Consider the following 10,317-nt stretch of genomic DNA (forward strand, 5'->3'; position numbering starts at 1 on the left):
TACTGGATTGTTGAATAGCTTCTTTCCTCCTTTGTAAATGTCCCTCACTACAGGGACTGAGCATAGTGTACCAGAAGGTGATTAATTCTTGCGGATTATGTATAGAACTCTGCACTATTGTCACACTCAGCTGTTGCCTGATTGAATACTTATCTATTGTGCCTGTAGATCTGCACTGCAGCCATACTCTGCTGTCCTTTGACTGAATAGTCACATACTCTCTATTCCTTTACACTGTCACAACACCCAACTATTATTTTATGTAACACTTATTATCTCACTCAATTCATGCTTCTAGTCCAGGGTACCAGTGAATCAGTGGTAGCAGATTACATTTAAGGTCACCATAATATCCCAAATCTTAATTGCTGCCGTATGATGTGACCATGTACATGTATTTTTTTAAACCTCTCAAATCTAGATGAGTCTCTGTGGCATGTCATCAGTTTACTATAATGGATTTGTTGCTAACCATGTTCTCAGTGTGTTTCCTCCTTTCCTCTGTCCTTAGAGCTTCAATTCCCTGTTACTTCTTCATCAGAAAAAAAAATTAAAGTGTAAAGAGTCTTAGACCTTAGCCATGTGACTTACTTTAACCAATGAGGCTTTAGCAAGGGTGATATAAAGAGAAATCCCACAAGTACTTGCATGGCATCTGTAAAACCCTGGAGGCTGAGAATCATTGTGGAGAGCAGAAGAGGACATGGGCAACAGAGAACACGGAACTAAGACATTAGACACATGGGGATACCAAAACTTTCCTGAAGTTAATGTCACATGATGCGCAGTAAAAGACCGCCATGGTAAAAGGCTTTTCAGAGCAGGAGGCACTGTTTTAGGGACTGAGCTAGAACTAGAGATCTCAGAGACCTTGAGGTGACACTTTGGGGGCTGAAAATGGAATGCTCAAATTGCCTCTTCCTTAGTTTTCTGAGCAAACCTTCATTGATTTCCATAATAGCTACACCAGTTTTATACTCTCAAAATCAGTGTGTGGTGTTGCCATATCCTCAGTAGCACTTGCTACTTGTGCTTTGGCTAAAAAACTATTCCTACCGTAATTATATGGAATCTTACTGTAATTTGACTTTCCATTTCCCTGACAACTAAGGGTATGGAAATTTTTTCCAATAATTTTTGGCATTTGTGTCTTTTCCTCTGAGAATCTTATCCAGCTGATCACTTCATGTATAGACTAGGAGGTTTTTTGAGGGGATGGGGGTGTGTAATTGTTGCAATTCTTTATATAGTCTAGGTACAAAATCCCTAATGTATAGTTATCAAGAACTTTCTCCTGTTGTAGAATCTGACTTGTCACCCTGGTAATTGCTTCCTTTGCCACACAAAAGCTTTTTGATGTATTTCCATTCACTAATTATCGGAGTTATTCCTTATGCTATTACAATCCTTTTCAGAAAGTTCCTGCCAAGACCTATATTTTAAAGAGAAATGGATAGAAGTGGAAATGATTATGTTAACTGAATTAAGCCATATTGAGGAAGACAAATACCACATTTCCTCTGAATGTCAGATCTTAAATTTTAATCCCAGTATTGGTCCTGAAACCAGGAAGGAGACCTTGAACCAAGAGAGAGACAGAGAGAGAGAAAGAGACAGAGACAGAGACAGACACACAGAGAGAGACAGAGATAGAGAGAGAGATCTTAGGGTGACGGTTTATAGAATATGGTAACAGTATAGAGAAAGAGTATAAAGCTGGAAGGAAGAAGCTCCCAGGATGAGACAAAGAAAGCAGAAGGTTTTGATGTTAAAGAGGATCAAGAAGACAAATGTATTAAGAAAACGATAAAATAGTTTTGTGTGCTCATTTTAAGAACTAATAAAGTAGGTCTGGACAGATACCTGAGTTGGTAAGTGCTTGCTCAGGAAGCACTTCAATCCCAGTTAGACCCCTGAAACCCATTTCAAAACCCAGATGTGATGATTTATGTCTGTATATGTGGAGAGGAAGGAAGTGGAGACAGACAGATTCCTGAAGCCCATTGCTAGCCTGTCTAACTTAATCAATAAACTAGTCTGAGTAAGATACTACAACAGGATTTAGGGAGGACTGAAAAGATACCTCCTGATCTTCCACTCCAAAATACCTTCCCAGTCCCTCAGACCTACAAGTCCCATACTCTGTGCTGTGCATAGTATATCCATCTGAGCTTGTGCCAACCACAACTCTGACCAGGTTTGACCAGCACCTGCTCCATCCGCCATCACCTAGGTTCCTGATGTGCCACATTCAAACTCTCTGCCAGGTGAGGACAACTTATCCTCTTGTGATGGTTTGAATTAGAATGACCCCCATAGGCTTTTATGTTTTAATGCTTGTGTCCCAGCAATTTTTACTGTTTGTGAAATACTAGGGATTATGGCCTGGTTGAAGGATGTGTGGCCTTGTTGTTGGAGGAGGTGTGTCACTGAGGGTGAGCTTTGAGGTTTCAAAAACTCATGGCAGCCAGACTCAGTACCGCCCACCCCCCTTCTCTCTGCCTTCAACTTGCAGATCGTGCAATCTCTCAGCTACTGTTTCAGTGTCTTGCCTGCCTGCCTGCCTGCCTGCCTGCCTACCTGCCTGCCTGCCTGCCTGCCTGCCTGCCTGCCTGCCTGCCTGCCTGCCACTAGAAACCCCACAGTGATGATCATGGACTCACCCTCTGAAACTGCAAGCAAGTTCCCAGTTAAATGGTTTCTTTTAAGGTTGCTTCAGTCATGGTGTTTCCTGAAAGAAGCAGTAACCTTAACTGAGACAGAAGTTGGAACTAGGAGAGGTGTATTGTTGTGACAAGGCTGACCATAATGCTGTTTGAAGGATTATGAAAGATCAGACTTTAGACTAGAAAAGCAGATGAATCCTCTAAGCAATGCTAATGAAGCATCCTAGTAGGATGATGGAAAATTGTTATGCTGAGAAAAGTGTGGACTATGTAGGCTCAGCTCAAGAGGTTTCACAGGAAAGAATATTGCTAAGTGTCAAACAATGTGGCTGATTCCTTGTCCTTGTCCAAATGTCTGTCAGAACCTAAATTGAAGAGTTTGAACTAATATCATTGGCAGAGGAAATTTTGCAAGGCACTGAGAATGAACAATGTCACATGGTTTTAGTGATCAATCTTATTCACATCTACATAGAAAAGGAGCAAGCAAGGGCACACAGTACTACCGAGAACACAAATATCCACCCCAAATCAACAATGGAGCAATAGAAATCAATGTACAGCCTTCAGTCAATAACTCTAAATAGCAATGAACCAAGTTATACAACCAAAGGACATGGGGTTTGCCTAATGGATCAAGAAACAAATCTATTAGTGTGTTCTCTAAAAGAAACACATTTTAGCTCTAAAGATGAGCCAAGTGAAAGCTGTAGAGTGAAAAGACTAGCAAAATTACTCCATTCAAAGAGGACTGAGAAGCAAGCAGGCACTGCTGCCCTAATATCTGGCAAAATAGACTTCAAAGTAAAACTAACCAGAAGAGACTGTAAAAGAACATTTCATTCTAAACAAGGAAGCAAGTATCAAACGTGACTTTAGGATCCTTAACATAAAGGCACTACAGTCTGTTATACCCAGTTTCATTAATATACACTACTGGAATTAAAGGCACTCCAATCCATTAATAGTAGGTAATTTCAATAACCCTGTATCAGTGAGTGTTTACCCCCATTTTATGCCTAAATAAATTCATGTGAACCTTTCCTATATGCTGGTGTATTCTCATTACATTCAATGGTAGAACAATAATTTCAGGTACATAGCTACATGTATAGAAGTCTTCTAGGTTTGCTTGCTTTTGCTTTCATGTGCCATGCATAAAAAATTATGATCATTGTGTCAATGAAAATAGCAATGTTTATTTTTATGTGATAGTCACTATATTCAGTACTTAATATGTAATTATATGATTCTGTGCCTCATTGTTACTGACTTACAGATGAGAACACAGAAGCTAATAAAGTCTAAATAATTATTATTAGCTCCTAGCTGCACGGACGAGAGCTCCAAGTAAAGCAAGATGGCAGACGTGCTGGATCTTCACAAGGCTGGGGTCAAAGATTTCGCCATGGATGAGGATGGGGACGAGCATCTATAGACTAAAAGAAAAAGATAAGGAAGGGCTGTGGCTTTGACTTCAAGGGGTCCCAGGCACGGATGCGAGAGGATTATGACAGTGTGGAGCAGGATGGCGATGAACCTGTACCCCAGCGCTCTGTTGAAGGTTGAATTCTCTTTGACACTGGAGGCCACGAAGAAGCCACTGAAGAAGATATTCATGACAAACTTGCTGAATATGGGGAAATAAAATCATCCCCCTTAACTTGGACAGGCGTACAGGATTCTTGAAGGTGTATACTCTAGTTGAGTATGAAACATAAAAAGAGGCTCAGCCTGCCATGGAGGGACTCAATGGTCAAGATTTGATGGGACAGCCAATCAGCGTCAACTGGTGTTATGTTCGGGGTTCACCAAAGGGCAAGAGGAGGTGGCGGAAGACGAAGCAGGAGACCAGACGGGAGATGTCGTTGATAGAATCTCTGTTGCCCAGATGGTCTCTCTATGAGTCCATTTGTTATACTGCCTTGCATAAATAGGGCTAGGGTAGAACTTGTGTTTATATTTAATTTCTTATCCTATCTACCTAGTATTGCTTTGAGTTAAAAACTAATAATAAATGTTCCATTTTGTTTTCTACATTTAAAATTATTTTGCTGTTCTGGAGACTGAAAAACTGTTTACAGCCTTCTGAGTCACTGGGAAGACACATCTGTCTGTCTGGAGTGGAATTCTGAGTTTCTAGAGGCTCCAGTAGAGGCTTCTCATCATTTCTGTTTCTTAGAAGACCAGAGATCAGGGGTAGGGTTAGTGAGGTTTTTATGGCATTAAGTGATGATTCTTACATACTCTTGTGAGCAGATACTATATCTCACCCAGAGTCTTATGTAGCCCAGGGTGGCCTAGAACTTCTGTTACTTTGCCTTGGTGTCCCAGGCACTCAGATTCCAGGCATGGACTACCATACCCAGTTTATGTGGTCCCTATGACTAAAACATGGGGACTTTGCATGTGCTCAGCCAGCTCTTCCTTGAGTATGGTGCTGAACATAACAGGTTGTTAGGTCCTACAACACAAAAGAATACCAACTTGAGTACTATATAACAGTGCACGTCTGAGAAGAACATCACAGCTCTGCAGTGCTGTCACATACCTTTAACCCCTGCACCTGGGAGGCAAGGGCAGGTGGATCTATGATTTAGAGGCCAGCCTGGTCTACAGAGTGATTTCTAGGACAGTTAGGGCCATACAAAGAAACAAAAACAAACAAAAAATGACATTGCTAGCCATTTCTCTTAGTTTTTAGTTGAAATGATTTGTTGGTGTGTCTATGATAACTTTGTGGGATTTTTGTTGTTGTTGCTTTGAAGTCTATATGGGTCACTGGGTGGCTCACATTGACCTCAGACTTGAGATACTCCTGTTTCCATCGTACATAATGGCAAATATTAAACAACATTTTTCAGGTATTAAAATTATTATTATTAATGGACTGACTCTTAAGTAACCTGAAATTTAAGAAAAATATTATTGACTCCAATCTTCTTATTTTTCTACATCACATTAAAACAATGTAAAGCTTGTATTAAAGGAGTGATATTTCTAATGGTTCAAGTTTGTTATGATGTGGGTGATGAGGTGACATGACACAAACATATATGTTCTCCTGTTCCTTCTTTACTGTGCATCTCCATGTGTGTGTTGTTGGTTGTTTTCACTCTTTTAACTCCTATTCTTTTGGCTCTTTTGGGAGCCTGCCACCCAGTTCCCAAATAAATCACACATAGAGGCTTATTCTTTCTTATGAATGCCCAGGCTTAGCTTAACTCGTTTCTAGCCAGTTTTTCTTATCCTAAATTATCCTATCTACCTTTTGTCTCCAGGCTTTTATCCTTCTGTATTCTGAATACCTTTCTTTACTTTTTACTCTATGACTTGCTGTTTACCTGGGTAACCGGTCCCTTGAGTCCTCATACTTCTCTGGCTTCTTGACTTCCTCCTATTTATTCTTTCTGCTTGCCAGCCTTACCCTTTCTCCTGTCTTGCTCTTGGCCATTCAGCTCTTTCTTAGACCAAGTCCTCCTGTTTGTACACTCAGTGATCTTAGAATATTGGTTATCTCCCCTGCCTCCATCCCTACACAAGGGCTTAGGAAGGAAGCAGAAGTTATCTAGAATTAGACTGATAAAAGGCATGACTCAAAAGCAGAAGCTTATGTAACCTTTGTATCAGAAGGTTGCTATGTTTTCCAGGTATAAATCATTATTTAACTCAGTTCTCTTGGGTTTTACTTCAGACTTAAGCTCATTTCTGACAATTAGATGTGAATAATCAATCCTGTCACAAAAAATCACATAACCTAAACTACATTCTCCAAAAATATAAGATATCTTTATAGAGTAAAATATTCAAATCTGTACAATATGCATATAAAAATTGTGTTCTTTTACCTCTCATGTGATAAAGCTACACTCCCTCCAAGAACTTTGTAAGAATGACTTTCAGTATCCTCTTTGCAATACGCCTGCTGTCAGTTTCTGCTGCCTGTTCTTCCTTATTCCATTATAGAGACATCACTTTGTTATTCTTACAGGATTCAGGGATTCTAGGTACCATGGTGATAACTACAAGTCTCCTTTTATATTCCAGAGAAATATAACAATAAAATGACAGTGTAAATCAATTAGAAAACTATTTAAAGTTTTTGCTTTAAATTAAAATATAATTGAAACACTGTCAAAGTATCCTTGGTTTTGGAAGACTATATAAACCAGAAGCAGTAAGTATTAATGTTCTATGGAACTACAACTATAAGCAATTGCATTATTTTGCAATGTGGCTACCTTAAACCTAGGAATAAAGGAGTTTTGTATCTCTTCTTTTACTATTGCAAATGTTAGTGAATTTATCTTTGGACACTCATTCTTAAGCTATATGTAGTAGGAGAGGAAATGAAGAGTGTACTGGCTGGTTTTGTGTGTCAACAAGCTAAAGTCATCAGAGAGGAAGGAACCTCATTTGAAGAAATGCCTCCATGAGATTCAGCTGTAAGGCATTTTCTCAGGTAATGATCAATGTGGGAGGGCACAGCCCTTGGTGGTACTATCCCTAGGTTCTATAAGAAGGTAGGTTGAGCAAGTCATGGCAAGCAAGGCAGAAAGCACCCTTCCATGGCCTCTGTAACATATCCTGCCTCCAGGATCCTGCCCTGTTTGAGTTCATATCCAGACTTCCTTCTGTGACAAACAGCAATGCTGAAGTGTAGTACAAATAAACCCTTTCCTCCCCAACTTGCATTTTGGTCATGGTGTTTCATCGAGCAATAGAAACCCTAATATGGACAAAGGATGACAAAAATGGGTGAGTCATTCTATTAAGAGAAAACAATATTTCATTCATAATTTATTCCATGAACCCAAACACTTTTTTTTCAAATCAAAATATATTTCTTGAGTATGGGAAGAACATTCCACCTTTCAATGTAAGGTTATTTCTTACAAATATTTTGGACTTTTAGTATTTTCCTTATCCACATAACAAGCAATGTCTTATATGGGCCATGGTCAATAAATTTGTGGTATAGTTAATTTATTTCATTCAATTAGGAATAAAATATATGTATAGCTTGAACCAATATTTATATATCTGATTTATCAGTTTTAAGTCATGTTTTGAATCATTAATTACAATTTAATAAAATATGTAAGCTTAACTACAGCTTAACCTATTTCAAAAATGTCTTTTATTTCCAAGTATTTCCAAATCTATTTTTAAACAACTAGTGGAAATATGTTTTTCACTGAAGTATCAGTGGAGATTTCCTGTAATATAATGCTACACAGAGAGCCCCTAAACATAGATGCTACACATTACCAGTTTTGCAATATAGCTTCATAGGTATTCCTTTCATTTATATCAATTCCAATAACATCAGATTTTTAGTTTATGTTTCTTATTAATTTTAATATTTTATTTAATGTTTCAAAATTTTTTCTGCAATATTTATGATGGTTGTTTCTTATATATATATATACATATACATATAATTTAATCTTTTATACATATTACTCATCAAATTTTTACACAGTTATACAATGTATTTTGTTCATATCTACCACTCACTCCTCAACTTTAACTCATCGAGAAAACTCACCTCATCTCCCTCCAAACTTCTCCTCCTTTTATAATTGCTTTTTTTTTTTTTGCTTTAACCCACTGAGCCCAGTCAGTGCTATTCATTTGTCCTTTATGTTGGGTCCTCCACTGGAGCATGTGAAACCATTTTGAGATTTTTGTTCTTTGATTCTTGTGGAAAGAAGTTGATATAGATGTTTACCCTACAGATGAACACTCACAGTTGCTTATTCTCAGTATTGTGAACAATAATGCATACTACCCATGACCCACTGTAATAAGACATAGCTGTGGCCAAGAATAGGATGAGGAAAATAAATCTATAGACATAAACATCAGTATGTAGAAGGTAGTTTGCTAATATGACCATTTAGAAAATTAACAACGGTAGGTTCTCTGCTAGAGCCTGTAACTTCCACAGGCATGGTTTGAGCATCTATATAGTATAGCAGGTATTACATCTCTCAGGTGGAAAAGACTTCACTCATACCCAGTCAAAGAAGCAGTTGGTTAACTCCACATATAGTCTTGCCACTGTTGTACTAGTGGCCTCATCTTGTCTGTTAAGTCAGTGTTATAACAAGGATATAGTGCTTAACAAGACCATTGATATCTTTTCTCCTCACCAGTCTCACAGCACCTTCTAGAACTGTGAAACCCAACCAGAAGGTAGAGTTTCCCAGTAATTTTAATCCTTACTTCTCTGTGTCCTCAATCAAAGTAAAAGGTATCTTCACAATAGAATCTTGACAAGTACTTGTGATAAAAAAGGGGGTGCCTTTTGGGGCTTTCTTACCAATACCTCATGTAACAGTAACCTATATCTGGAGCTAAGATTTCCATTTAATAACCCACAACTTCCAGGAGAGTTTTGGTCAACCTCCAACTCCCTGTTTTCCTTGTGCTTCTGCTCCCAATCCCTGATTACATTTGTGTGTGTGTGTGTGTGTGTTTATGTGTGTTTTTATTTTATTGTTTTTGACACTGGGGATTGATACCAGAGGCCCATGTATACTAGGTCAGTGCTCTATCACATTGAACTACATGCACAGTTCTAGTTACTTTTGGTTTTGAGATGGCATCTCACTAAGTTGCCCAGGATGGTCTTGAACTAAGTGTGCAGTCTAGGCGTGCCTCAAGTAGCTGGGATTGCAGTCTTGCTCCATAATTCTGAAATTATGCCATGTACATATTTAGTTTATTGGGTGTGTATGTGTTCCAGAATTCATGGCTTTGCACACATGTGGATGCCAAGGAAGGACAATTTGTGAAGCCAATTCTCTACTTCTACCTTTACACAGGTTCCTGGGACTGAACTCAGGTCTCTAGACTTATGGAGAAAGCATCTTTGTTGGAAGAACCACCTTGACAAACCCCAATCTTATTTTTCTAAATAATCAATTTGTTTAACTTGCTATGATGAAACATCATGACCAAATCAACTTGAGGAGGGAGACTCCATTTGGCTTATGATTCCATATCATGTTTTGTCATTGAAGGAAGTCAGGACAGGAACACAGACAGGGCAGGAATTGGAGGCAAGAATGATGCAGAGCCCATGGAAGAATTCATTGAACACAGAGCTCACTGATTGACTAGATTTGGGGTTCAGCAAGCCCCTGTCTTCAAATGCCAAGGGCTGAGGAAGTAACAAGTTTATTCCACTAATCCTGCCTTCGTTGGGTGGGTGTTGGCGGTTGACACTCAGATCCCTACACTCATACTCGGAGTATGTTACTGACTAAACCATATTTTCAGAATCTTAAAGGGATTATTTATTTCTGTATGTGTCTCATAGAGCGTTTCCAAAGAGATTTTACTATGAAGGACCTACCCCATGATTATGAGTGGTATCCTGCCATTGGTTGGTTTTCAGACTGAATAAAAGGAGTGGAATGAATGCAGTATCAATACACATCCCTGTCTGTCTCTTGTGCTTCCAATGTGACTAGCCACCTCATGATCTTGCCACTATGACTTTCCCACCAAGATGGTCTGTATCCTTTTTTTGGAGTAGACTAAATGAATTCCTTCTAGAAGAGACTCACTCTGAATGTGTGGGGCACCACTCTAAGTGCTGGTTTCTGAACTGAGTAAAGGGTGAGAGCAAACTGAGTTC

General features: G+C 38.9%; 1 pseudogene; it reads left to right on the forward strand.

The window, feature by feature from the left end:
- The first annotated feature begins 4,026 nt into the window (after window positions 1–4,026).
- Window positions 4,027–4,538, forward strand: LOC101842663 (annotated as a pseudogene).
- Window positions 4,539–10,317: the final 5,779 nt, after the last annotated feature.

Source organism: Mesocricetus auratus, unplaced genomic scaffold (assembly GCF_017639785.1).
Source record: "Mesocricetus auratus isolate SY011 unplaced genomic scaffold, BCM_Maur_2.0 Super-Scaffold_100015, whole genome shotgun sequence".
In the NCBI taxonomy this organism is placed as follows: Eukaryota; Metazoa; Chordata; class Mammalia; order Rodentia; family Cricetidae; genus Mesocricetus; species Mesocricetus auratus.